The sequence below is a fragment of the Mus musculus genome, chromosome 6 (assembly GCF_000001635.26).
Source record: "Mus musculus strain C57BL/6J chromosome 6, GRCm38.p6 C57BL/6J".
Classification (NCBI taxonomy): domain Eukaryota; kingdom Metazoa; phylum Chordata; class Mammalia; order Rodentia; family Muridae; genus Mus; species Mus musculus.
The window spans coordinates 26,739,259-26,766,895 of record NC_000072.6 but is presented as its reverse complement, the minus strand read 5'-3'; the positions used below and the strand labels follow the sequence as shown (position 1 = coordinate 26,766,895).

General features: G+C 37.9%; 1 long non-coding RNA gene across 3 annotated transcripts; it reads left to right on the top strand.

The window, feature by feature from the left end:
• Gm30779 lies at nt 1-27,119 on the top strand. Of its 3 annotated transcripts, XR_377379.2 has the most exons (5): nt 17,820-18,087; nt 18,859-18,919; nt 21,504-21,596; nt 23,957-24,079; nt 26,749-27,119. It is a non-coding gene; the product is annotated as a predicted gene, 30779 (long non-coding RNA). The 3 variants fall into 3 exon arrangements; XR_868824.2 differs by lacking the exons at nt 17,820-18,087; nt 18,859-18,919; nt 21,504-21,596 and adding exons at nt 1-248; nt 6,335-6,391; XR_868823.1 differs by lacking the exon at nt 21,504-21,596.
• The last annotated feature ends 518 nt before the right edge of the window (nt 27,120-27,637 follow it).

Below are 27,637 nucleotides of genomic sequence, written 5' to 3'. Positions count from 1 at the left end.
ATTCACAGTACTTGAACTCCTCGTGTCAACTTGCCTCTCTGCGGGCTAAGCCAGCACGGCCACTTTGAAAGATTTGTTCCTCTGTGGCCTGAAGAGCTACAGACATTTCAAACAATGGGCTTAGAGCAAAGCACACAGTGCATAAGAAAATGACTTAAAAGTTCTGAAAGGATTTCCACTGTGGGGACTTTAGAGAATTAGTGTAGCCTGTGTGGGGGATTCTGGATTCAAAACAGAACACTGAGAAGGTAAGTGAAACAGAAAACAAATTCTGCTGCAGAGACTAATTTAAACTATCATTTGGGATTTTGTTTGTTGCATCCTGTCTGCTTTCCAGCACTGTCATTTCATGGTGTTAACATTGAACATGGGGGTGAAAACCAGTTTAATAGATACAGTTTTTTTGCATGAGCTTAGGACAAAATCATTAAGCATGAACTCTGATATCTCGAGTCTCTTTTACCTTGCTCAACATCTTTTCAACTTTGAGCTCATGAAATCCTTACAGCCTTGTCCACTTAAGTATTCCAGTGTATTTATTGTCTTTTCTCTCTATGAGTTATATGGGAAACCTCAGTCCCCATTTCCCTTGCACACTCTGACAGTGACAGTTCCTTCCTGTTTCCTTTTTGACTCATTTTCTTTCCACTCATCCCTGTGATGGAGATATCTACATGCCTTGCCAACTTACTTTTCTCTCTCTCTCTCTCTCTCTCTCTCTCTCTCTCTCTCTCTCTCTCTCTTTCTCTCCCTCTCTCTCTCTCCCTCTCGCCTGTTTATTATCATTTCCTGTTTTAGTTATACTACATTAGGACAATTGCATTCAATACCTTTAACCTGCTAAAATCTGTTTAATTTGTAATACATAAAGTAAAATGTAAAGAAAAAGACATTTATTTCATGTCCCTTAAGGTTTTCTCCAGTAGCATCATTATTATATACTAGTTTGTGGTCCATTTTTTTTTTCCTTCTGAAAAACATAGATACACATGCATCTATGTAAGGAAATAATATTATACTATGTGTCTTTTTATATCATTTTATTATATTATATTGCAATCTATATGTGTTTACTTATTAAATTAAATACATTTCATTATTTTAGATGATACATAAAAACAAAATTCACATATTAATGGGATACGGTGAAGATTTGATACATGTAAAGCTTATATAATGTTTGAATTGGGGAAATATGTCTATCATATTACTTTCCATATATGCATATTATTTCTTTAGTGAAAACCTATGGCTCAATTGATTTGACTTTTTCACTTTACCCTCAGCTTTACAGAAATGGAGGCAATGGAATTTATAATTTTTCATATGTGAAATATGGAATGTCATCTTTAACTCTGCTATTAGATCAATTCTTTGAATTTTCATTTCCTTATGCAAATTTTCCAATATTGTTAAAAAGCACAATATGTTAATGTCTTTCTAATAATTGTGTTTTCTTAAACAATTGTCAAAGTTCTGTGATTACCCAATTTTCCTTTTTATGGGTGGGAATTTGAGCAATCTGAGCAATCATTATGTCACTACATGTCACAGGATCTCACATTTTATCTACCAAGGAAGGCTTTGTAAAAGAAACTTTTAATTATGATAATTCATAAAATTAGACTGTTTTCCCCTGATTTTTAGTGCAGCTTTTCATGTGTGCATCTCTCTCTCTCTCTCTCTCTCTCTCTCTCTCTCTCTCTCTCTCTCTCTCTCTCTCTGTGTGTGTGTGTGTGTGTGTGTGTGTGTGTGTGTGTGTGTGTGTGTATGTGTGTGTGTTCGGTCTATCATTTGTTAATCTTTTCCTTAATACTTAAGTCTCTTGAGGATTATACTTTGCTAAACTCATTACCAGGCAAGACTAAATCACATAGAGAAAGCTAGGCATAGCTCAGAATCAGATATTTTAGAAGATACTGCACAGCTGTTGAAATTATAGGAAACAGACTAGATGCAATTTTGAAAAGAGGAAGTGAAAATAGGAAATATATTTTGAGGTGAACTGACAGCTGTTGTCCCATCCCTTCCTTCTTGAGGATTTTTTTTTTTTTAGAATATTTACTTTGTAGCTCTCTCTCTCTCCATGTGTGTGTGTGTGTGTGTGTGTGTGTGTGTGTGTGTGTGTGTGTGTTTGTATGTATGTGTGTACATGGTGTTGCCCATGGAATCTAGAATACAGTGTTAGATTCCTATGACTAGGCAACTGTCGGAATAGAGTTAGGGGAAAATTGAACATGGTACATTAATAAAATTATTAGTAAATAGTATTTTAACTAAACTTACACTTCTTTAAATAACCTCCATATTCAATCATAGATATTAACCAAATTATAAGGCTGACTACAAGACCCAACACCAAATATTCATCAGTACCCATGTTTTCTCTCATAGCTAAATGTGTTTAACAATAACCAAAAAAAAACAAATCCTGCCTTTCAACTCCCAATCACTGATTGCACATGTGAAGCTGGCCAATATGGTAATACATGTGTACCCTGCGATCTTTGACATCTGCAATAGTATATATACCTAGTATTTATCTGACCAAGAGTGCTTCATGAGACCTTGAAATAAAGCTCTGTGGATATGTGTAGACATGCTTATAGTCACAGTTCTTGTAGCCACAAAGCACTGTCTATTGTCACTGAACTCAAAAGTTTGCCCAAGATCACCATGCACCTTTTAGCTCCTGTCATCAAGGGCCATGATCATGCTTATATTATTGGCATCTGCCTTTCCAAATTTGAAACCACTGCACATTCCTGCTTTGGCACCTTGTAATTCAGAACCATCTAACAAATCTGCTCTATGTCTACCAGTCCATGAAAAGAACTCAGAAATCCACAAAGTATTCAAATATCAAAAAACCTTCATAATCAAACTCAACAAAATGTAGAAGATCAACCTGCCTGACAGAGTATTAAAAATAATCATTTGTTAGAAACTGTGTGTACTACAAGAGAACAGAAACACTTTAGCATAATCAGGAAAAATCCAGTACTTTACCAAAGAGATGCTTGAGATAAGAAACAAACAAAAGATAGCTAATGAACTCAGTGGCAAAATTAATTTAAAAAAAAATCAGTGAAAGTTTTCAGCAACCAACTTACCGAACAGAGGCATTGCAGAACTCAACAGTAGTTGGCTGTCAATTATCCAAACAGTGACTACAAGGAAAACGCCCCAAAGAAGTAAAGCCTACAGGATTTACAGGACACCAATCATCAACTGTGACTATTTGCATCATAGAATCTTAATGAATAATGAAAGACAATTTAAAATGAAGAAAAAATTCGCATGTATAATGAAAGTTATTTCTAAAATCTGGGTGGAGACATAAATAGCCAAACATATGAGGCTCAAAGTTATCTAGATAAGTTCTGCCAATAATATTCTGTGTGTCCTAACACTGGCCATGGTGTTGACTGTGTAACGTCATTCTTTCTCCTGGTACAGTTTTTATTTTCTGATGAGTACAGTCAATATGAGAAATAAGTATGAGATTTTACAAAACACTAAACAGAGGAATAACCTTAGATTTAGCAATGATTTCACCCAATGGTGACTTAAAATCTGTATGCCCATTCCTATGGAGAGGATGAATCAATGAAGTCAAATCTCACAGCTGTTAAGATGTGTCTGATTTGTATATTTTACAATTAACCTTGACAATGCAATGTAAAGTATTCCATCTACACACATATGCAGACACATAAACACACACATACACACACACGTACACACACACACACAGAGATATACAGAGACAGAAATACAGAGATTACTATGGCAAGGGACAGTATGGCAATATCATAGCTGAAGTTGCACCTCAAAGGCTTTGTAACAATCTCGTAGAAATGTCAATGGGACATTGGAATTAAGGTAAGAAGACTCAGAAATAAAGAAGCTATTTCAGGTACCTCTGTCAGAAGTACAGTTTGTATAACTGACAGACAAAGCAGAGACCAAAATAAACAGACTTATAAAAAGAATCACATTTTGGCTAGTGCAACTATATAGATGCTTCACTGTTTTAACAATAGTGGGGGATCGGGTTAAAATATAACTAAAATTGTGAAAACATATTTTTGACAGTTTTTAAAAAAATTAAGGCATATGTGCTTGGTGACCTCTGACTCCAAGCACATCATATTAGTAAATACTAAAAGCTTTAATAATATGAGCTCTAAACCTGTGTGTAAGCTAAACTAAAACTCTAAAAAAATATGGTGTAACTAGTGATTATAAGAGTTAGGAGTACAGGAAACAAGGAGAGGTATTAGTCAAAGACTACCAATTTCTTACCCAGGGGATAAATAATTTCTCTAAATCTTAATACATAGAGTAGTAATGCAGCAATGGTATATTACATACTTGAAATTTGCTACATTGGGTTTTTTTGGTTTTTTGAGAAACGGTTTCTCTGTGTAGCCCTGGCTGTCCTGGAACTCACTTTGTAGACCAGGCTGGCCTTGAACTCAGAAATCCACCTGCCTCTGCCTCTCAAGTACTGGGATTAAAGGTGTGCGCCACCACTGCCCGGCTACATTGGGTTCTTACGTTTCATCACATAAAGGTCAATATGTGCTAACATATTTAATATTATTGTGGCAATCATTTTATAGTATATAATAAACCATCATCATGTATAATTTAAATATGTGGATTTATTTGTAAATCAAAATTTACAGAAAAAGGAGAATGAAAACAGCACAAATTCAATACTAATGGTAGTGTGTACATCCATCAATATAACTAAAGAGCATGTTTTGAGGCAAGTTATGAAACAAAGACAAGTCACTGGGCACTGTAAAGCCATAACAATAAGAACTGCCAATCTAATATCATTTGAACATCTTTAAATAATTGGATAGAAATTAGTTCACATTCTTATCCAAGGTATGGGCCACTAAGAGGCATGTTTTGAAAAATTAAGTCTGGCTCAGACAAGCTTTCCTAAAATAGAGTGAAATATTTAGTTTTAGAGGAAAGATGATTTTTTATAAAATGAAAATTAGACCCTGGGAGTAGTATTTTCCATCAATAAGTGCAGGCAAAGACATAATGCTGTCGTTTCCAAAGATTTTCAATGCCCAGTCAACTTTCCAAGCTCAATATTCCTTTCATGCCAACTCTATACAGATTGTATGCTTATAACCATGCCAAAATTTTTGACAGAATATTGGTGCTCCTCCATAAAATGTAGTGGATATACTTTACTTACAAAAAAAGTAATGCCAAAACAAAACTAAGTGTGTGAGGATTTTCTGAATTTTAAACCGTTATTCAAATTCACTTATATTTGTTTATATTTAGGATAAGAATTATTAATTTTCTTCATTGAGTTTTTTACATTTATGGACTATTTAGTTTAGACACCGGCATATTAATTATGGAGGAATTGTCTGTGCCATTGCAAGGTGGCTTATTAACATTGACAAAAAGAACAATTTCCAGAAGTACACATGATAAGATAAAGTTAAGCTTTGTTATTATTGCAAATAGAGTATATGATATAATTTACCTTCTTAGCAAGTTGTGCTATATATGCATGAGAATCCTATCACTACATTACAATTATTTTTAAAATATCCATTAACAACACACATACACACACACACACACACACACACACACACACACATACACACACACACATGCACACATTTGAAACATTACTGATGATATTCATTTAGGTGATATAAGATAAATAGGGATATAGCAATGTCTGATACCATAGTACAGATTTGGATATCTCATACATGACTCATCTCATAACTCTATTTTCCCCAAGATGCCACGAACCCCATGAAATCTGCTAAATCCAACATTTCCTACTTATTTTTCCTTTAGTAATTTTACCTGCATATTATATTACCTAGATGTAAATAGAACTGATTAATGAAATTTTAGTATTAAAATTGTTAAATAACCCAGATTCTTATAATTCAGCTTCAGAAAAACACACCATTTCCATAAAATGAAAGTCAGAAAATTAGTAGAAGGTTTTATCAAGCAATTATACTTTAATTATTGATCGTCCGTCTGCCTGATTGCATGAATTGCTTTTAGCAAGGGGCTAATCAAACTGAGTTAGTACATACAGTCTTAGCTGATGATATTTTTAATTCCTATTCCATTGGTAACAGATCACAACCTTTGAGTTACAGAGCTTACAAATAGGTTTCATTACCTATGAAAAAGATGTGGCTAGATGAACACAAAATTAACCTATGTAAAGACACACCGAAATTAATATGTGTAGGAACATTAATAGTATCCTACGTTAAAACACAGAAGCATCTTATGCGTGTCTATCTATTTCATACAGATTCTTTTCTCCACTTCAATCAAAGTAAAATGATATCCGAAACAAGAAAAGGATGGTGTAAGTACTTGCTGTACAAATACAAATTTATTTAAGTGTCTACTTAGAAAAGGTAGCAACAAGTGCAGAAGCATTTCTTCTTAAACAATTTTATATTAGAATATGGATGTTATGATCAGTGGTCACCCTCATTAGTTTGACTGTCTTACAATGACTTGGTTAAAAAGGCGTTGAAGGGCAAGATAAAATTAAAATAAAAACATAAATATGCATTGGAGTATATAAAGCATGTAATTACAGAGAACTTTTGAAATCGTATAAACATATACACATGTACACACACACACACACACACACACACACACACACACACACACACTTAGGCATTTAGTGTTCTGTAGATAATGTGGTGTCCTGCCTTTCAAGCCTATCATCACTTATCTTCCAAGCTACCACAAGGATAACTTATAACTTATATCTATCTCTTTAGTTGTGCTAGTTGTTAAACATGTGAATGTTTAGAAAGTAGCAACACATAGTTTTAGGGCTCTGAGTATTTTCTAGAGGAGAGAAACTAAAGATCCTTGATACACAATCTTTATAAAAATTCAATCCACTAAATATAAAGGATACACTCTGGGCCATATCCATAGGTACACCTTTAGACTTCAAGCCACAGCACCTCCAGGAAAGTTAGCAACACATTTGCAATCCCGGTATTCTTATCGCAGAGATGAGAGGCTCAATGAAGCTCAGTAGACCTCCTGCCCAGCCAAACTGAATCCTAGGTCTCAGTGAAATACCCCATCTTGAAAACCAAAGTGGATGCTTACTGAAAAAATAACACCAGTAATTGATGTCTGTCTAATGCACAGCCTCCAAATACACCCATGTACCTGCTGTCAGATACACAATATTAACAGAACATGAATCCACACAACCAATATATACACATAGACAAGTTAGCTAGAAGAGAGGGAGAGAGAGAGAGAGAGAGAGAGAGAGAGAGAGAGAGAGAGAGAGAGAGAGAGGGGGGGGGGGAAAGGGAGGGAGGGAGGGAGGAAGGAAGGAAGGAAGGAAAAGGAAAAGGAAAAGGAAAAGGAAAAGGAAAAGGAAAAGGAAAAGGAAAAGGAAAGGAAAGGAAAAGAAAGGAAGGAAGAAAGGAAGGAAGAGAGGAAGGAAGGGGGAAAGAAAAGGAGAAATTGAGTTCAGTACAGCTATCCACCTTTTCTGCTTCCTGATTGGAGATGCAGTATGACCACCCACCGCCTGTGTCCAGTTCCTTTGCCATGCTTTCCCTGTTATAATGGGCTATATTTTCTCCAATTGTAAGTCACAATAATCCCATCTTTTCTTAATTTGTTTCCTTTCAAGAGTTTGGTCATAACACTCAAGTGTTATTCACACAGGATACAGATTATAAGAAATTAGTAAAAAGAAAAAAAAGGTGAGTATGATTGCTCACCTGCTTATTTACCTCCTTACATATAGCATAGACATAAAATTCATTGAATATATATGAATATATATATATACCTCCCTTTCATTTTAAATATTACATCAAACTTCCTTCTATGAAAGTTGGATAGAAGCTAGTAATCTGTTCTTGTGTTTTATGGGTTTCACATATTTCTGAGTCTGTTACCCAGAGGACTTCAGACAGTCTATGAACAGGGAACTCAACACATTCTAAACTAACTGTAGGATATGCAAGTCTGGTCCTACTGCTCTTTAAACTTCCAGTATACTCTATTTATACTCATATCTTGATTTATATCTCATATCTTGTTGAAATGAGAATGATAAAGATGTGTAGAATGGAATTATGTCTCTTATAATACTGATCTAACACTGGATTAAACTAAACATATAGTGAATACGTTTCAGACTAGGGCAACCTGTCAGCCTGACATTTTGACTTTCATATCATACAGCTTGTCTGCAAGTATAGCCATGGTGGAGTATGGACTACTGTGCTTGGTTTTCATAGGAAACTGCTTCTCAGTCTGACTTTGCACAATCACTACTGCACTGTAGCCTTCAGTTCCTAAGAATGGAGAGCCTTCCGTTGGCTAAATATCTACTGATCTCTTTTTTAAAGAGATGTGGCACATCTGGCTCCAGAGCCACAGTCTTCTCTCTGGCACGAAGGAAAAATAAGCTACTACAGTACAAATAACATGGAACGTTACTGTACTGGAGAGAAAAATGTCAGAAGCATGTTCATCCATGCAGTTATTAGACAGAAAGCAGACTCTCTTTGAAACCCACACCAAGATCTACCAACATCTTATATTTAGTGTCAGTGATAGCTCGTGCCTGAGGACTGGACTCACAAGTGTGACCCCAGCTGTCCTCAGTACATTAGTAGTATTTTACTTTTTTTTCCCAAAGAGCCAAGCTAAGAAAACATAACACAATGTAGTACATTTTTGTAGTACTACACACAGTGTAGTACATTTTTGAAATTTATTACTGCTGGGTACCACAAATTGCACAGAAAATATGCTTCAGAATTTAACAATGTCAAACAATTGTTATTTTCTCCTTTAATTTGGCTTCACCCCAGTGCTGGTAAAATGCAACACTATTTGTCCAGAAGCTCAAGGTAAAAATTCACACGTATTTTGTCTCTTTGCTTTGCTTTGACCCCTGCATACATTCAGTCAGTTCAGTTCAATTCATTCTTCTTCTGCGATGGGGATCTGATTCTGCTTGTTTCATCTTCTTAATTGTTTTTATTCAGTGCCTGATCACTTTCCAGTCTCTGTGAGATACTTGCTGAACCTTTGGACTGACACTACTGCTTTTCACTTTCCAATGACAAAATCCTCTCTCTCTCTCTCTCTCTCTCTCTCTCTCTCTCTCTCTCTCTCTCTCTCTCTCTGCCTCTGTCTTTCTGCCTCTCTGTCTGTCCCTCTCTGACTCTCTGTCCCTCTATCTGTGTGTGTCTCTCTCTCCCTCTCCAGCTCTGTCTTCATCTCCTTCTCCCTCCCTCTTTTCCTTTCTCTCTCTCCTCCTCCCCTACCTTGTCCCTGGGTTTGATGAGGAAATTAAACTTCTCCATTTAATTGAAAAACAAAAGGTACTAGAGACCTCTTTGTGACAAATTGTGAATTCGCTGCCCTAATCCCTCCCTCCCTCTTTACACACAGCCATAGGACAATTTTCCAAGTAGCTGATCTTTCTGTGCTGTACCGTAGTGAGAGGAGCGATGAGTTGCTTGTGCTCATACTTTGTCACTGTTTTTCTAGTTTAAAATTGAGAGGAAAGAAAAAAGGTTTTCTGCTACATGTAAACCACTATAAAGTGTAACATAAATCTCAATATAACTGTAATAAATTAAGATAATCTATATATGTTTATGTATAGGGAGTATAGACTATTCCTACATTCTTAATATTCAAACACTGAAAATTTTTAGCTGAGATAGTAAAATTGAAGAAGCCATTATCATACTTTAACTATAGGCTTTAAATGGGACTCCACAAATTTTTTATCCATATAAACACCTGTCAGTTCATTAGCTTTTCGAAATCTCATTAAATACACTATCTCATCTGATCCTCACAACTATGACAAATGGAGGACAGAGGAATATTTAATAAAATTGCTTGTAAAGGAGATAAGATAGATACACGTAACCATAAGTAGTGGCTACCACATTGTCTTAGTTAAAATGTTTTCTAGCATAGAGCATGCATATCCAATAACATCTCAGTTATAAGATGATTTAAGATATTTCTCCTCCCCTTTTTCATATTCACAACAAAATATACTCAGGACTCCTAATTGTGGGTTCAAATCCTTTCCATTCCTCATAGGGTTTTTATTTGAAGGGCACAGTGTGGTTTAATGGAAAGAATGCCTTCTTAGTTTGACATTTGAATTATAAGATCTATCATATCCTCACAGACATAAATGGTTTCATGAATTCAGTTTTCTTTATGAGGTTAAGTGAGATAATGTAAGCTGGTTTCTGCTTTCCCTAACAAAAACCCAATACAATTTGTAAAAATACAACCATGCATACAAGACCATGTGGAATTTCTTAGAGCACAGCCACAACAATACCCAAAAATTATATAGATTTTCCCATAAACTTAGTGTTACAGGAAATTTATCAACAAATATTAGGTATGAAGAGTAAGTTGGAAAAGAAGATGGTGGGTGCTAATCAGTATTACAGGCAATAATTATAATGTTTAATTATTTTTAAAATACTTTGTGTTTAAATAAATAATACACATAACTCTGCATGTGAGTGGGAGAGTATGTGTATAGATATAAAGTATGTAAGTGCTATGTAAATATGTATGTGTGAGTGTATGCACGTGTATGCACTCTCTCTCTCTCTCTCTCTCTCACACACACACACACACACACACACACCTCTTAAATGAAATTTCATCATCTACCTCCACAAACCAAAGACCAACTAACTAACACCTATCTCCAGGCATGAGAAGCCCTCTTTGAAGTTAGTAGTCAGGATTGCCCAAAAGACCACTAAAACGTTACCACCTATTGCAATTACCCTGGTAATCCTCAGAGGTAGAAGTTAATCCCTATTGATGAAGACACTATATACTGCAGAAATAAGGCTTAGAGTCCTCTAAGTTGAACCTTACTTGAAAGCATCCTCTCTGAGAACTCGCTTTCATGGTACCAGAAATTTCCATGCATGCTTTCAAAGGCAGGAAGAAACCAATAATCCTATTCAGATGTGACACCAATGAGCCACAGTAACAACACATAAAGCACATTAGCCCTATGGTTCAATGGGGGAACATGTTCCTTGGTGGTAACCAAAAGTTTTGCAATTGGACTTAAAACTGTTTTTAAAAATGAAGAAAAACCCTGTCTTTCTGCTGGAGGTGGGCTCCACAAGTTCTCTCACACCAGTATAGGGCATTTCATCTAATCTCTCTCTCTTTGTGTCCTGAGAGTTTCTCACCTCCAAGGTCTCTGGTGCATTCTGGAAGGTCCCCCCAGCCTCCTATCTTCTGAGAGTGCATGTTTCCATTCTATCTGCTGGCCCTCAGGAATTTCAGTCCTTTTCCCACACCCTTAGAAGATCATGTACCCCTCTCCCCACCCCCTCATTCTTCTTTCTCTCCCAGGTCCCTGCCTCCCCCCTTGTGGTTGCTTTCTTTTCCCTCCCAAGTAGGACTGAGGCATCCTTACTTGGGCCCTTCAGCTTGTTGACCTTTTTGTGTACTGTGGGCTGTATCTTGGGTATTCAGTACTTTTTTTCCCCTCAGATATCCACTTATTAGTGAGTACATACAAACCATGTATGTCCTTTTGGCTCTGAGTTACCTTGCTCACGATAGTTTCATTATTATTATTATTATTATTATTATTATTATATTTTCTTTATTTACATTTCAGATGTTATCCCCTTTCCTAGTTTCCCCTCCAAAAATCCCCTATCCCCTCACCTCTCTCCCTGCTCCCCAACCCACCCACTCCCATTCCTGGTCCTGGCATTCACCTATATTGGGGTATAGAGCCTTCACAGGACCTGTTGCGCGCCCTCAACTGGCCAGGAAGAACGACGCTGCTACAGGATCCTTCTGCACACATTTATTCAGTCCTGTTTCTTCTTTCTCCATATATCTCCCTTGTTTATATCTCCCTTGTTTTTATATCTCCCTTGTTTTTATATCTCCCCTGTTTGTATCTCTCCCTCGTTTATATCTCTCCCCTGTTTATATATCTCCCTTGTTTATATCTCCCCTGTTTATATATATCTCCCTTGTTTTTATATCTCCCTTGTTTTTATATCTCCCTTGTTTATATCTCCCCCGAACCCTGGGCCTCTCACTCCTTTTATACTCTCATCCACGCACAGCAGGCCACGCCGCCTCACCAGGCACGCAGCCTCAGCTAATCAGGGCAGCAGGGGCAAATCTCCATCAAAATGGATTCACCTGTATCCTGGTACACCTGCGCAGCCCTCAAGATGTTTGTGTCTTATATGAGGAAGTCAGGTGCAAGTCATACGACTTAGCTACAGTCCCTGGCGCCTTTAGGACTGCCGCCACACCTGCTCCTAACATCTCCCCCTTTTTTCTTTTCTGGCAGAGAGAATGTCTGTAGATAGCCCCCCGCAGCCATGCCCCTTACCCGTCCTTGGGTGACAAACAGCATTGGTTTGATCCCTGTCTTAGGTTGGTGACATGCCCAGGGAGTCTTATCACTGACTACCTCTCAATCATGCCAAGCCACACCTGGGGAGATTGTGTTTTGCTTGTGGCAGGTGCATCAAAAGGCCAGGATGTTAATTAACCTATGGCCAGATCTTAATTGCTGCAAGCAAGCCTCATGGGTGAAGGTAGAGGTCTGATCCCCAGTGTGCAAGCATAGGGGCCCTACACAAAACAATCTCTTAGGCTCATCACCCAGAGAGGTCTTGGCCAGCTCCCGTGTCGTTTTTCCTTGGGGAAGGGAACTAGGACACTGAACCTTCATGCAATCAGACATGCCTTCCACAGGATGCCAACAGCAAGCTATCCTCTGTGCAGTGCTTAGCCTCGCACCCCATGGCATAACGCAGCATAATTTCTTTTAGAGCGGCAAACTGAATCTGAGGAGATTGTCCCGCCTCCACTACAGCAAAAGCCTATGCTACCATGGCGAAAGTGCGGGCCGCACACTCTGCACCTAACACATGTGCCAAACACACACACACTATAACAAGCATACATCCCAGGGCTCTCATCCCTGCTCATCTTCCCTGAAGCAAGGGATAGATGGCCAGCGGGGCTATCTCTTTAAGGGGAATTCAGGGATCAAAAAGCGTGGAAAAATTTGAATGTCATGTCGAGCTGGTATCAGCTTCTGGAATACCGAAAGGATCTCCCATCTCGGCTCCATTGTTTGTGCTTGTGGGAATATCCACCACATCCACAGGGGCAACTGGATCAGGAGCCTCATTCTTGCAGCGTCTCACCAATCTCTCCGGCACCCAAAGAGGTTCCGTCTGGTCCTGTGGAAACACACAAACAGACCCTCTCGCCCACGTCAACACCTGATCCTGTCAATCCCAGGGGGGATGGACACAATACCTCGTGGTGATGAGACCATAACCTCAATCACCTGTGTGTCCATCTGGGGAGTCAATACGCCAAATCTCTGGACAGAAGGTCCACCTATAGGTGGCTGCTGAGGAGGCATAGGGAGGAGGCATAGAAGCTAATTCGCCTTCCTCCTCCGCCTCGGCTCTTTTATTTTGTCCTTTCTGTCCACCTGATAACACTGTGTCTCCTTTCTTTTTCCTTTTTCTTTTTAAGCCCTTCTCCTCTTCCAACATACTTTCTTGTTGCTCTGTAAGGATTTTCTGACCTGTCTTGACTGCCTCTCGATTCAAACAGTAACAGAGTCCATATATCAGAACAAACAAGACCAAAACTATCAGACCTACCCACAAAGGGTCAATAGGAGAAAAAAGCATAACTACACAGCGAGGATCTCTTGATCACTACACTGAGGTTATCATAGTTCCTTAACTTGTCCCCAAACCGGGAACCTTAACTTGTCCCAAAGCCAGGAACCTTAACTTGTCCCAAAGCTGGGAACCTTTCGTTACCTTGTGCCTGTTTCCTGGCAACTTTATGCTTGCCTCTATTTTATCCGAGGTCCTTCCCAAAATCCTGGGTTACTTTGTGCCTACTTCCTGGCAACTTTATGCTCACCTCTATTTTATCCGAGGTCCTTCCTAAACTCCTGGGGTCGCAAGTTTCACTCACCGTGAACTTACCCTGCCGGCAACCACTGACTGCTGAAAGTTCTGAACTCGGTGGGGGAGTCAGTTCCCCGTACGGGCCACCAATTGTCGCGCCTGCTCTCGACCAGCAAGAACGATGCGACCACCAGTCCTTCTAACAGCAGTTTATTCAGCAAACTTCAGTCTTCATCTCTCTTCTTTCTCTTAAAAATATCCCCCTTTAACCCGGGGATCAATCTGGGAGACTTACCAGTACCGTTCCCCAGCTGAAGAGTTCTGAATCCACACCGGATCCTTCTCAACAGTCTGTTTTACGAAAACACTTTATTAACCGCTCCTTCCCCGTGATGCAGTTCTGAATCCTTCCTGTAGCAGGGGGTCTTCACTCATGCCTGAAGATGTTTCTTTTCCCGGGTTTTCTCGTCCTAGGTCTTCTCGTCCCGTCCCGGGTTTCAGCACCAACTGTTAAACGCGCTCAACTGGCCAGGAAGAACGACGCTGCTACAGGATCCTTCTGCACACATTTATTCAGTCCTGTTTCTTCTTTCTCCATATATCTCCCTTGTTTATATCTCCCTTGTTTTTATATCTCCCTTGTTTTTATATCTCCCCTGTTTGTATCTCTCCCTCGTTTATATCTCTCCCCTGTTTATATATCTCCCTTGTTTATATCTCCCCTGTTTATATATATCTCCCTTGTTTTTATATCTCCCTTGTTTTTATATCTCCCTTGTTTATATCTCCCCCGAACCCTGGGCCTCTCACTCCTTTTATACTCTCATCCACGCACAGCAGGCCACGCCGCCTCACCAGGCACGCAGCCTCAGCTAATCAGGGCAGCAGGGGCAAATCTCCATCAAAATGGATTCACCTGTATCCTGGTACACCTGCGCAGCCCTCAAGATGTTTGTGTCTTATATGAGGAAGTCAGGTGCAAGTCATACGACTTAGCTACAGTCCCTGGCGCCTTTAGGACTGCCGCCACACCTGCTCCTAACAGGACCAAGGGCTTCTCCTGCCATTGATGACCGACTAGGCCATCCTCTGCTACAAATATAGCTAGAGCCACAAGTTCCACCTTGTCTTTTCTTTGACTGGTGGAATAGTTCCAACGAGCTCTGAGGGTGCTGGTTAGTACATAGTGATGTTCCTTCTATGGGGCTTCAGTCCACTTCAGCTCCCTAGGATTTCTCTAGCTCCTTCATTGGGGACCTTGTACTCTATCCAAAGGATGACTATCCACTTCTGTATTTGCCAGGCACTGGCAGAGCCTCGCAGGAGACAGCTATATCAGGCTCCTGTCAGCAGACTCTTGTTGGCATCTGACTAGTCTGGGTTTGGTGGTTGTTTATGGGATGGATCCCCAAGTAGGGCAGTCTCTAGATGGCCATTCCTTCAGGCTCTTCTCTAAAATTTGTCTCTGTAACTCCTTCTGTGGGTATTTTGTTCCCCATCCTAAGAAGGAACGAAGTATCCACACGTTGGTCTTCCTTCTTCTTGAGTTTCATGTGTTTTGCAAATTGTATCTTGGGTATTCTAAATTTCTGGGCTAATATACACTTATCAGTGAGTGAATGTCATGTGTATTCTTTTGTGATTGGGTTACTTCACTCAGGATGATAGCCTCCAGATACATCCATTTGCCTAAGAATTTCATAAATTCATTGTTTTTAATAGCTGAGTAGTACTCCATTGTATAAATGTACCACATTTTCTGTATCCATTCTTCTGTTGAGGGACATCTGGGTTCTTTCCAGCTTCTGGCTATTATAAATAAGGCTGCTATGAACATAGTGGAGCATGCGTCCTTATTACATGTTGGAACATCTTCTGGGAATATGCCCAGGAGAGGTATTTCTGGATCTTCTGATAGTACTTTGTCCAATTTTCTGAGGAACCACCAGACTGATTTCCAGAGTGGTTGTACCAACTTGCAAGCCCACCAGCAATGGAGGGTGTTCCTCTTTCTCCACAGGATCATATTTTCTAGTTCCATCCATTTGCCTGCAAAATCAGGATCTCCTCATTTAATAGATGTATTACATTGTGTAAATGAATCACATTTTCTGTATCAATTCTTCTGTCTCTGACATTTGGGTTGTTTCCAGTTTCTGGCTATCACAAACATGGTCCCATGGTCCCTATGAACATAGTGGAACGCATGCCCCCATGGCATGGTTTGGCATCCTTTAGGTATTTATATTCCCAAGAGCAGAATTACTTGGACTTCAGGGAGATCTATTTCCAATTTTCAGAGGAACCTCCAGATTGTGTTGTACAGGTTTGCAACCCTACCAGCATTGGAGGACTGATCCTGTTTCTCCACATCATTTCCAACATATGCTCTCACCTGAGGTTTTGATCTTAGCCATTCTGCTTGGTGTAAGGTGGAATCTCAGGGTCATTTTTGGTTTGCATTTCTCTGATCACTAAGGACATCAAGTGAGGGATGGGATTGTCATTCCACAGTCAAAACTCTGACCCATAATTGTTCCTGTCTGAAAGAACTGCAGGGATGGAAATGGAGAAGAGTCTAAGGAAGAGAAGGTCCAGCAACAGTCAAAGGGGATCCAGCTCAAGGGAGGTGCCAAGACCTGACATTATTACTGAGGACCTATCATGGTTGCACCCAACCAATTGACCGTATCTTCTGAAACCTGTGGCTGAATTCGGGGAAAGCTGGAAGAAGCTTAGAAGGAGAGCAACCATGTAAGAAGACCAGCACTATCAATTAACCTGGATCCCAGAGATCTCTCAGCTACTGGACCACCAACCAGGCAGAATACACCAGCTGACATGAGGCTTCCAAAACATAAACAACAGAGGACTGCTGAGTCTGGGTTTAGTCAGAGAAGATGCACCTAACCCTCAAGAGACTGGAGGCTTCAGGGAGTTTAGTCTGGTAGGGTAGCGATAGGGGGTGGGGACATCCTTGTGGAGACAGGGGGGCAGGGAGAGGTATGAGATGTAGAACAGTCTGAGGGTGGATAGGGAGGAGAATAAAATCTAGAGTTTTAAATAAATAAATGATAGAATGTTTTTAAAAAATGAAGAAAAACATGCCTAGTACTGAAAATTTAGTCAAATACCCAGGACTACTCATGAAGTTATACATCTGGGAGGAGAATCAATAAACAGCAATTTAAAAAAAAACAGCAAAATTATTAATTACACTCAAATTATTTGTCCTTATTTCCATAGGTAAGTATAATACATTATCAAGGACACCTCCCTTTGCAACAAAAGAGACAATTACGGAAGACCACCACCAATTTAAATGCAGAGTTCTGGAGCCAAATCTGAATGAGTGCATCTACAAAATAACTCCTGCCTATAAGGCTCAGGAAACGTTGTAGAAGGAGTGTGGGTGGGAAGATTGTAAGAGCCAGAGGTTCACTGAGTTTGGTATAAGACCAGGTCTACTTGTAACACTCATAAAGTCTTACCAATATGACTGCTTATACATGAGTTGAAAAAGTGGACAAGAAAAAACAAAGATGCTTCAACACTACACCCAAACTACAGAAAACTATATTACACCAATAGTTAAGAAAAAAGTTATACAATATCAAAGGTCAGCCCTGAAAACATACATACAGGTAACATGTAGACTGAGCAGGTTATATAATAGGAATATATATTGCAGTTGCTATTCCTGCTTGTGAACTTGACTATATCTGGAATGAACTACAATCCAGAATTGGAAGGCACACCAGTGATCCTAATCTGGAGGTGGCAGATAGAAGTTTTTGACCTGGAACTTAGCATGGAGGTCATAGTGGCTATGAATTCCAGAAGACCGAGAGATCTCCAAGTTAAAGGTCGTCTGGGATTAAAGGAGTGATGTCACACACCTTTAATGTGTGCTAAGTCTTCTGCTGGAGGCCAACATAAGGACATTGGAAGAAAGAAGATTGACTCTCTTTTCTTTTACTGCTTGCCTTGTGAGAGTGAGCAATTGCTAGATCTTTGAACTCCCATTCACAGCTGCTGCTGACTATTGTTGGGAGTTGGACTACAGTCTGTAAGTCATTAACAAATTCCCTGATGATATATAGACTACCCATAATTTCTGTGACTCCAGAGAACCCTAATACGTGTGTGTGCATGTGTGTGTGCATGTATGTGTGTGTGTGTGTGTGTGTGTGTGTGTGTAGTGTGCATATAACAGCAATTAATAAAAATGAATTAGAAAGAGAACAATAAAGGCTATATGGGATGGTTTGCAAGGAAAAGGAGAAAGGATATGATTCTATAATAACATTAAAAATATAACAATAAAATCCTGAATGCTGTTAGCATATTTTGTTAGCATAATATTTTTTCTTAAACGAATCTTAGTAAAGCCTTGAATTTAAACATTATCCATAGAGTTTCTTATTCTTAAATTCAAACCATATTCCTTAGAATCAAAATGCAGATGTATACAGTAGCAGGGAAATTCCTCTTGTGTTTTTTTTTAACACAGGTAGAATTTTAAAATATTCAATTACCATTTTGTTTAAAGAGAAAACAAGATATATTTTAATTCAAAGTCATATATAGGAACTCATGGGCCAGTTTATGGAATTTGTTTTGAAGAAGTTAGGCCACAGATAAATTTTAAGAAATTGTAGCATTTAATAAATCAGATATATATGGCTGTGTGTGTGTGTGTGTGTGTGTGTGTGTGTGTGTGTGGTAAAATTAATGAAGTGGAAAGTTAATGGTAATTTTCTTTTCAAAGAAAAAATTCTTCTTATTAAGTATACTTTAGCATGAGAATGAAGTTTCTCTTTAATGTTCTGTATTACAGAACATTACAACTGCACACAAGGCAGAGGATCAATGGATGTTGATGAGCCCCTCCAGAGTAGGTAAATTCCTATCACTGTTCTTGTGTCTATAGTTCAGGGAACATCTCAGGAGAGAGTGTGGAAACTATCAGAGGCAAAATACCAAAAATTCTCCTAGGAAACATTCTTTCCAAAAAATATGTGCATAAACAAGATTAGGAAAATAGCAATATCAATAGACATGTTAATTTGGAAAGGGAAAATTTTTTACAAGGTCCCACCCCTGCACAAAGAAGTACAGGTAATTAATTACTGCTGGGAGAGGGATAATTAGCCCTGAGCATGGATGAGCCCCTCTTAATAGGTATTCAATATGATGTACTCAGTCCTGAAAGCACACACACACACACACACACACAAACACACACAAACACACACACACATACTCTCTCTCTCTCTCTCTCTCTCTCTCTCTCACACACACACACACACACACACAAACACACACACACACACACACACACATGCACACGTACACACACACACTAAAAAAGCAGACTTGGCAGATTTTATTTATACAATTTGTACAAATATACATGCATGTGTATGTGATATAATAATAAAAAAAATCTAGCATTTCGAGAGTGTGAGATATGGCAAGAGTTGGAGGGAGGATGCCAGGTAAGTGATTGAGGAAGAAAAACGAATTGGTAAAGTGATGCAATTATATTTTAGTTAAAAATGTTTTTAAAAAAGTAAAAGTAAAATTTCCCAAAATGCCAAACCCGGGTCTAAAAACAAGACATTTGCCCTGTCATCCCTAATATGTTGGGTGCACTGGGGAATGGAGGGTGGAAGAATACAGAGCAGAAAAAGAGGGAGAAGAACTGTGATGCCATCCTGCAGTGTGACACTATGATAATGAGCTGAAAGCTATGAATCCTGGCATGTCTTCTGTTCATGATGGAGTTTGTCCTCAAACTATAGCCTACCCACATAATTCACGATTTTGTTATTATTTGCTCACAGAATCTAGAAAAGAAATTAATTCTCAATGGAGGGTAGAGAGTTCCAGAGAAGGAGAGTTGAAACACTTGTGAGGGATGCAGAACAACGGAAGCCAGGAAGTATACGAACCAGGAATCTGAGAGAATGCACTCTGTACTTGTGGGTAGACTATACTCAGTATATTTGAAGCAAACAATGGTTTTAAGAATGAAACAACCTTTTAAAGAAACATATAAGTTCATATACAATCGTGCATTATGTAGAAATTGTGTGCTCTATTTGTTAGAAATGTGCTCTAAAGAGTTAAGGATATTAGGAGTCAAAAAAAGATTATGTCAATACAAATATATTTTATATATTATACCCTAAAACTGAACACTAAAATTAAGTTTATTATAGAATTTCCCCAATTAAAATCACGTAGACAGAAATTCCACAGTAAACAATTAAATGGAGATTGTCTCATGCAGAGCTGTGAGTTGAAGTGCCATCCCGTTTGCAGCTCCCCTCTAAACTCACGTATGCCAATTTGCTGCTGTTTTCTGTCTTGTATCTCAAAATGCAAATAGGCCAGGTACATTAAAAAAAAAATTCTCTTTGAAGTGGGATAAAACCAACATTTCTCAGAGCAGATTTTGATTGAAAATAGCTTTTTGCTTATTTAACAAAGCACAATCTTAGAAAGATCCCCCCCAAACACATTTGACAAAGTGACTTTGAAAAGTGATATTACAGAAGTTCTTTGACAATCTGACGCTCTCTTCCCTCACTAAACACTTTACTATTTTTGCTTATGACAAAAGGTACTAAAATCCTCAAGGTTATACTTAGGCTGCTCTCAAACTCTTCTATTAACTTGGGTGCCTTAATATTCTTTCTAAGGAAACAAAATTAGTAAGGCATTTGAGCTAAAAGAACAGCTTGAATTTCCATTGAATAGTGAATAAATACATCAATATGTTTTAGCAGACATGATGGGTTTATCTATTTCTTTGAAGCATTAGAAGTTTTGAAATTATTTATAAAGAAAAGACATAGAATTCAATTTTCCAAATTTCAATGTGCATAATATTGTGAGCTGCTGAGACATTGCCCAAAACTTGTTCTGTTGCAAAGAGTAATAACCCTTCCCTTATTGTTACAGTGTCTGACCAGTCTGTGAAATAGATACAATACTTGGCTTGGTGGGGTCATTGTTTTCCCTAGAGCACTGTGTCAAACAAATAGCCCATCCACCTACGAAACCCTAAACCTATCCGTAGAGTCCTATCGCTTTCATTTGATCCTGTTCTGAACCCATCCCAACACGAATCCTAATATGGAGTTCTTACAAGATATTTTCAGAGCGTATACACCTCAGAGGATCTTGTGAAATTTTCCACTTGGATTTTGGACTTGAACCCTCAAATTGTATGCTTTAAAAAAATATATTTATAAATGTATAAAAAAGTTTTAATAAAAATTTTACTTTCCAGGTTTTTTATTTTTAATTTTGTTGATAATTATAAATCTAGGCAATTAAAATGAGTGATAGTGTAAAGTATGCCATTACTTTTGGAATTTTTTTCTTTTCATATAATAAATATTCTCTCATCCCACACCTATATCATATAGTTCACTTTCCTTTTATGAAGCAAGTTTATTTATTCATTTTCAGGCACAGTTGTGGTTCTTATATTGATAGTTGGCTCATTGGAAGGAATTAATTTGGCAACACCATTCCACAGTAACCCTAGGATATTGACTACAGGTAAATATCAGATAGTGTTTTATAGCTACATGAAAAGAAAGTATTACTTCTCAGGTCTGTCCTTTCTTGCTGGGCTGCCCAGAGATGGTAGCGCGAATTTAAGAGCAATATATGTGCATAGTGGTCTTGATGTATAGGAATTAAAATTGGAAGAAACTGAATCGGTGTTTTCTTATAGAACCATAAATGACCTTAAGAAGTAAAGCTAGCAATGGGAATATAGTTCAGTTGACAGATTTTCCTAGTGCACATGGAGCCCTGGGTTTGATTCCCAGCACTTTATAAACTGAGTGTGGTGGTCCATACTCACAAACCCAGCACTAACGATATGGCAGCAGCAGGATCAGGAGCAACTTAAGGTCATCTGCAGAAGCAAGGGAAGTTGGAGGGTATCCAGGATTCCTGAGAATCATGGTCAAGAGGAGGAGGAAGGAAAGAGGGACTCAGGAGAGGAAAGAAGGAGAAGGGAAATGCAGTTTAGGGAAATGAAAAGACTTTGACATCACCCTTTGAAATCAAAATATAAATATAATTGATAAAGTTATAAAACACTTGTCCTGTGAAGTGCTAAAACTTGATAGAGCAATCAGTGCTGAGTTTTCGGGATGTTTTTCCAAACATCAAAATAACTACAGCATAAATTTTAAATCACTTTCTACTAATCTTTATATTTTAAAATGTCTTAATAAAATACACTAAATAAACGCATACCACTAAAGATTTTTAAAATCCTTTAATATCTTAAAGTTAAAATTAAATTCAATGTCCTCATGAAAGAAGTTACCTGGATTATTGAAATATGTTCTGTCATCCTATGGCAAGCAGAGAAACAATTCTTTCTACAAATAATAGCATTATAATAATAATAATGATCAAAATATAGATCATAAATCTTTTAATCCCCTGCAATTTTAGATATGTGATTGTGATTTGACAATAGCCAGTGCTTTTCATTATAATCAGTTTATCCTTTGTGATGTAAATAAGGCCGCTGCTTTGCTCCAGCAAGGTGTTCTGAGAGAATAATTACTATTTTGTAACTGAGTTCTCCCACACTCAGTGCCATAATCTTTTCTTTCTGATATAAATCATTAGCCATTTGTCTTTTTAAAACTGTTCTTTCAACAGCAGAATTGTTTGCATCATCTATGGACAATTACAAAGATGAACCAGCAAGTGTATACTATGGTAACAGTTTCCCAGAAATTCTAAATCTACAGAGAATCAAATTGGAAAAGGAGGGAGATATTTGTCATAAATTGTCATGTAACAAAAATTCTAATGAGAATATCAAACATGACAGATACAATTCATTCAGTTTTGTTCTGAGAGAAAAAACAGACAATGCAGAGTACACAAGCAAGCTTTGACCAATTTTCAAACAGAACAGGAAGTTTTGAGTTGAGTATATACACATAAATATGTAAAACGTATTTATCCAAGTACCGACTGTTAAAGAAAGCAACTCAAATGAGGCAACAGAATATTTCACTCCCTTCTGTTCTATTTTTATTCAGTGAATATTTGTCATTTTGTTGCCTTAGCTCTTCCAATCTTCCACTTCTTTTATGCTCCCTCTCTCCCAAATGCATAAAGGACCAGATAGGGAAGATGGTAGCAAGGGTGATGGTCTGAGGAAGGACCTAGTTTTGATCAATGTGGTAGTATAGATAGCAGTATCTATGTGTACGGTGTATTAACTTTGCTTTGAAGAGAGAGTGTTTAATTTTCATAGTCAAATATTTTGTACCATGGCTGCTAGGTAATTTTTATGGCAAATGGTATCTTAGGGGGGGAGTGAAGACAATTTTTTTCAAATTATTAACTCTCACACATAACTTGTGCAATATACCCCTTTTATTAATTGCATTAGCTTTAAGAGTAAAACTTAATATAAAGTATTATATGGGTACAATTTGATGAGTATACTTATATACACATACTATACTGACACATATATATCAACACCTGGAATAAAAACTCTACCCAAGATCCACTATGCTAATCCTTCCAGAAAGTTCCATTGTGTTTCTTCTAATACCTCTATTTTTATTTAATTAAAAAAAAATCAACTAGAGACACAAGCTCTGGGGGGTACTGGTTAATTCATATTGTTGTGTTTCTAATTACATATGTAGCAGAGGATGGCCTAATAGGCCATCAATGGGAGGAGAGGCCATTGGTCTTGCGAAGATCATATGCTCCAGTACAGAGGAATGCCAGGGCCAGGAAGCAGGAGTGGGTGGGTTGGGGAGCAGGGCTGGGGGTGGGTATAGAGGGCTTTGGGGATAGCATTTGAAATGTAACTGAAGAAAATATCTAATTAAAAAATGCGTTAAAAATGCTTTTATTTTTTACAGTCCAGTCATTACCTCCTCCTGGTGTGCTCCTGACATTTCCACATCCCATTCCTCCTCTGCCTTGTCTCCAAGAGAATGTCCCCACTGCTACCCCCTTCCAGGCCTTGTCATTCCCTCTAGAGGGTAAGTGACATCTTCTCTCACTGAGGTTAGACCAGGACCTGGGCAGTAGAGGGGAGGAAGAGGAGAAAAGGGTAACATGATTAGGTATTGGGGGTGGGGGTTGAGCAGGAGAGAAGCCCTGAGGGCCAGCAGAAAGAGTGGAAATATGCAATACCAGTTGAGCAGGAGATGGCTGGACCCTCTAGAATGCACAAGAGAGCTGGGAGGTAAAGTAAGTGATTCTTAGGACTCAAAGGGAGGAACGTTAGATGAATTGCCCAACAGTGGGGAGAGGGACCTTGTAGAGTCCACCTCCATTAGAAAGTAAGGAGATTGGGGTTGTGGTTAATTCACACAGTCAAAAACACTTCCAATATATCTTAATACCCTGTTGACAGATAAGTATTCTGTCTCTACGACTGCAGATTTGTTTCCCAGATTATTGAATACATTATAAATAGAATCATACTTCATGTCATCTTTTGTGTTTGGCTCCCTTCATTCAATGTACTTGTAAAATTACGTTTGTCTCAGTGATTCTTTTCTTATTAATGACTATCAGATGATTCTCACATGTATTTCTAGTTCAGTTCATGCTGTACATATACTAAGTGGAGAGGTCAACTCTTTTGAAAGATTTTTTTTCCTTAACTCTTAGCTTAATTAAAAATGCTTTCAAAATTTACTATGAAATACTTCCTGTGTTTCTTTCTGATCATCTCCAGTAAACAATTCTCGTGTTAGTCACTGTTAGCCTAGTCTAGACTTGGAATGCAATTTTTATAATAAGAAAGTAGTTGAGTTCACAGTTCCCTTTTTAAAAATATTGCCTCTACATATGTATTTTTGATAGTGTGACAGCATTCACACAGGTCCTACAATATATAATTGGAGGTCAGAGCACAATTTTTCGTAATCCAAATCTGTTTTTCCTTTCTACAATATACATCCCATGAATCAAAACAGATCAGTAAGTTTGGTCACAAAAGCAGTTTTTCCTGCTGAGTCCTCTCACCAGACCTGCTATTCTGTTGTTGCTGTTCATTTTTTTTCTCATAATAGTTTCAATAATAATCAGTCTTGTGTGATATATGTAGACAGTTGATATGTACTACTATTATACTCAATAGCATGAATATATCAACCTCTTTTATACATTAGGTGAGCAAGCCATTCTTTTAAATCATACTTTCTAGAAGTAAAACATCTAAACATTATATATAATTACTTTAAAAATATTTTTTATTTATTTATGTGATAGAGAGGAGCAAGAGAAAAAGACTGCTTTATATTTTTGTAATATATTTTGTAATATTTTGCTTTCATTGACAGCATCTTAAAGTTCAAAAAAATCATAGCTATTTCATATATGTTTTTTGAGTCTTTTCCTTATGCAATATTTTGATAATTGATTATATGTTCTTTCTTAAAGTCATGTTTTTAAATAATAAAAAATGTATAATAACATCAATTGGAAGAGAAAATGAAATATATGAGAAAAAGATTATCTCTAAATTCATCATGAAATTTAAGCCTCCTATATGTTTATATCTTTGTCTTTCATTTAAAATTTGTTTTCTTAATAATTTAACAAGCTGTGACTTGTCTAAAATTAATACGATTATGCAGCTCATTGCATCTTGTCATTCAATATAAATTTGTTGAATATTGATAACATGCTTAAATCTGCAATGTGCAAGGCATTGTATAGGTTCAACTTTCTTATTTTTTTAAAATCTTTATCTTTATATATATATATATATATATATATATATATATATATATATTTTTTTTTTACAGTCCAGTCAATATACTCCTCTTGGTCTGCCCTCTGACAGTTCCTCATCCCATTCATCCCATTACTCCTCCCACCCCCTTGCCTCCAAGAGGTTGTCCTCACTACCCCAGGCTGTCAGGCCTCCATGCTCCCTGGAGACTCAAGTCTCTCAAGGGTTATGAGCATCTTCTCTCACTGAGGCCAGACCAGACAATCCTCTGCTGTACATGTGTTGGTGACCTCAGACCAGCGACTTTATGCTGCCAGAATGGTGGTTCAGTATCTGAGAGATCTCAGAGGTCCAGGTTAGTTGAGACTGCTGGTCTTCTTATGGGGTTGCTTTCCTCTTAAACTTCTTTCCCTAGTTAAACGACAGGGGTCCCTGACTTCAGTCTATTAGTTGGGTGTAAGTATCTGCTTCTGTCTCAGTCAGCTGCTTCTTGGGACTCTGAAAGGACAGCCATGGTCAGGTCCTGTTTGCAATCCCACCATAGCATCAGTAATAGTGTCAGTCCTTGGAGCCTACCCTTGATATGGATCACAAGATGGAGTGGTCACTGAACCTCCTCCCTCAGTCTCTTCTCTATTTTTTGTCCCTGCCATTCTTTTAGATGGGAACAATTCTAGCTCAGAGATTTTGACTGTGGGATGGAAACCCTGTCCCTCTACCTGATGCCCTGCTAGACATGGACTCTATGACTTCCCTCTCTCCACTGTTGGACATTTCATCTAAGGTCCCTCACTTTGAATCATGAGAGTCTCTCACCTCCAAAGTCTCTGGAACATTCTAAAGGATCCCCAATATCCCAACTCTTGGAGTTGCATATTTCCATTCTTTCTGCTGACCCTCAGGGCTTCATTCCTGTTTCTTCCAAATACATGATTATGTTTTTGTTTTGTTTTGTTTTCTCAGAACATATGAAATTCCATTCTCTGCAATAATGGAATCACAATTACAGGTCCTCTGTTAAAGAAGAGAGGTATAAGTTTCATGTGATTTTCCTAATATGAGGAACCTGCACCAGTTTCACCCTTGTAGCAGCTGAAAGTAGCATGGTGATGACCAGAGTCTCTAGAATGCTGGAAGAGGGAAAATGTAGGAACATAGATTAATATGTTTCTCTTGAGGCTTCCTGTTATTTGTCAATTTAGCAATGTATGGTCATCAGGGAGATGGACTATTGAGCATGTTTGTGGGTGATTATTTGAATTGTAGTTTAATTAAGATTGAAAGAACCTCAAATTGTGGGCAAGACTATTTTCTGGACAGTGTGTACTGGACTCTATTAAATATAGAATATACTGAACACTAGCATGCGTTTGTCTCCTTCTTTACTATGTATCAGAAGTTGTGATATTACTAGCTAGCCAGAGCTCCTGTTGCTATAACCCATATTTTTCTTAAATGATGGTCTATAACCTTGAACTATAAGACAAAATACACTTGTTACCCCTTAAGTTGCCTGTTTCAGGGTTTATAGTCTCATAGCAAAAGGAAAAGAAACTAAGACAGGTTCTAAATTGCAGGTTGATGGAGTAAGACCGAACAAAATCCAGCATGGATATAGATAACTATGAAATAATATGCATTCCAAAGAGCTGAAAGGCATGATTTAGAATGTTTTCAGCATAAGCAAATAAGATGTGTCAGAGTAGATGGATTAGATGCCCAGAGTTCAACACTGTATTATATGCATGTTGAAACATCACACAATGCTCCATAAATATGCCCAACTACTGAACATATATGTTTCAAATAAATTATTTAAATTAAAAAGCAGCATAAAACAATTATTTTACTC